Source organism: Trichechus manatus, unplaced genomic scaffold (assembly GCF_000243295.1).
Source record: "Trichechus manatus latirostris isolate Lorelei unplaced genomic scaffold, TriManLat1.0 scaffold00048, whole genome shotgun sequence".
In the NCBI taxonomy this organism is placed as follows: Eukaryota; Metazoa; Chordata; class Mammalia; order Sirenia; family Trichechidae; genus Trichechus; species Trichechus manatus.
The window spans coordinates 5,236,256-5,239,199 of record NW_004443984.1 but is presented as its reverse complement, the minus strand read 5'-3'; positions in this window follow the sequence as shown (position 1 = coordinate 5,239,199).

Sequence of the window (2,944 nt, the reverse complement as noted above, 5' to 3'; positions counted from 1 at the left end):
CGGAAGCCTCAGTAGAGGTATGTAGCCAACCTGCAGTGACCTGCAAGAGAAAAGGCCAGTGGAATAATACACCAACTTCATCTTCCTTCAGCCCTCTGATCTCTTTCTGACGTCTTCTATTGGATGAATTCTACTGAGAGGCTAGAGGGCAAGCGACTCATTGAAGCACTCCAAGCATTTAGCCTCCTGAGGCACAAATCAGGAAGGAAAAGGGTGGAAGGTAGATCTGGAGGGACCAACAGAAAATATCTAGCACGAACCAAGGTAGAGAAGGGGAGAGTATTGACACATCACAGAGTTGGCAACCAATGTCACAAAGCAATATGGATATTAATTGTTTAATGAGAAAATAATTTGCTCCATAAATCTTCATCTAAAGAACAAAAAAGAAGAAGAAGAAAGACGGAAAGAAAATACCTAGCACAGAAGGCCACCTCTTCCAAGTTCTCAGTCTATGAGATGAGTGGACCTTATCTCAGCAACAGAGGTGTACACATGACCCAGGCCTGGGCTGTTAGAATATTCCATGCCCCTTCTCATGAGAGTGATTTAGTGGTGCACAAGTAATCCAAGTTAGTCCAATGAGATGCAGTTCTAGGACTTTTGTTAATACTGTGGCGGGAGGGGGAGACTCTTTCTGCTGTCAAGGAACTGATTTGAGAGTATAAGTAGCCATTTTGCCATCTCATGGGGAAAGGCAGCCTGAGAATGAATAAGTCAGCACAGAGAAAAACAGTCAAGAAATGGAGAGAAAATAAGTCCTGATGTCAACGGTTAAGCCCCTGGGTCCAACCAAGCCTGAAGCCCTAAACTTTTCTGTTACAGGAGTCAATGAATTCCATTTGTTACCTAACCCAGTTTTAGTGGTATATTGCATGAAAAAAAAAAAGGAAAGAAAAGAAAAAAGAAAGAAATCTTGACTAACACCCCAGAGACCAACCCAAAGTATACCTATATACCTCTAAATATGCTGCTATTTATATGGAATGCTCTGCTCATCTTCTCCACCTATAGAACTCCTACTCAAATATCCTCAAGCTATGAAGCCTTCCCTGCCCTCCAAAGGTACAGTTGCTCACTTCTCCTCTGCTTTGTCCGCACTTTGCAAATACCTCTATTAGTGTACAAACAAAATTGTATCACAGTTAGTTGCTTGCTTATCTATCTTTCCTGTTTGTGAGCTCCTCACAGGGCAGATTTGTGTGGGCCTTGCCTTGGCAAGCCCATTGCTCAGGAAAGGGCCTAATACCTTGGGTAACTCTGGGTTAAGCATGGCTAATCCAGTCTTTTTTACTTCAGGACCTCTCAGAGCCATTTTTGTGTTATTGTGTACCATGGATCCCCAAGCAGCGGTATAGAATGCAGCAGTTTCCAAACTCATATGACCAAACAACTCAATTTTTGCTGAAGTGCTGTGTTAGAAGAATTTAGAGAAGAAAAATTGCTGCGGTTCTTAGGGTGACCTTGACAAAGAAATGGCTCTTAATTTGTTGAATGAATGAAAGTGAAGAACTTGGTTAGGTCAGGATGGGGAGTGGGGAGGGGGAAAGGGGGCAGCAGAAACAACAGGTGAAATAAGCTGGAAACAAAGGGGGTAATATGTTGGACGTATCTCCATGATGGTGTGCTGTTGTTGTTGAGTACTGTCAAGATGATTCCTACTCACAGCAACGCCATGTGACAGAGTAGAACTGCCCTATAGGATTTTCTTGGCTATAATCTTTACGGAATCAGATTGTCAGGTCTTTTTCCGGCAGAGCCACTGGGTGAGTTTGAACTGCCAACATTTCAGTTAGCAGCTGAGCTCTAAGCCGTTTTCACCACCAGGGCTCCTTCCACGCTGGTGCTAGAGGTCAGTTGTTACCACTGGGATCATAATCCAACCCAGTTTCCTTAGCTTAAATCTAACAGAGACTAGACATACTCTACGCGGTTTAATCCTTCTTCCTGCCCCATGACCGAGGTGCTAAGCGCCTGACAACACTGCTTGCTTGATTTTGACCTTCAGTTTGCTTCATGTTGCTTCTGAGAGGGCCGTGAGAGGGTGATGAGAGCTGATTTTCTTCTAACTGCACAGCCTTAAAGATGGGAGCTGAAACAAGTCCTTTTCCTGCTCTGTGCATGTGTCCCTCTCCTGAGCTAAGGGAAAAGGCATCTGCTCCCTTCCAAGCTTGGCTCAGGTGCCTTGTAAAAATAATAGTAACAACCATAGCCGTCAACCTAAGCCTCAGTCCCACCACTGTAACCGTAGGTAAGTCGCTGAGCAGTTTAGACCCTTGATTCTCCCCGTTTGCAAAATGGGCATAATCATGCCCCACTTGTCTCTCAGAGTTTCTGAGAGGATCAAGTGTTTTGTAAACTGACAATAAGGCTTTAAAAATGTAAATATCGTGAATATTATACATAAGGCATAGTTGTGAAGAGGAGATAGTGTGCCACAATGGTTGAGAGTCCGGGATATGGAGTCGCACACCTAGATGCTGTCTACAGCTCAGCTACCTACCAGCTGCCTCTCCTCGGTCTATTAAGCACATGGAAGCCCCTCCTCATCTTTAAAATGGGGATAATAATATCCGGTTCGCTGAGTACTGTGGGGTAAATGAGGTAAAGCTCACAAAGCACTTGGCACAGTGTACACGGTAACTGGCCCTCAGTAAATGTGAATAATATTCCTATTAACTATTCTTGTGACCGACATAATGGGGCTAACGGGAAAAGGAGATAATCTATTTTTGGTGGGTGGAAGACGAGGAGATGGCTAAAGACCCTGTTTTCGGGGGTAGCTAAAGCCCCCGCCTCAGTGGAACAGCCCAAGTTCCTCACTGACAGACACTAACACTGAGCCGAGCGGGGTGAAGGGCGCGCGCACGGCCCGACCCCACCCCCGCCCCACGAGGCCGCTTCCTGCCAGGGCGTCTGGGCCTCCTCGCCCCCGCGCGCCCCC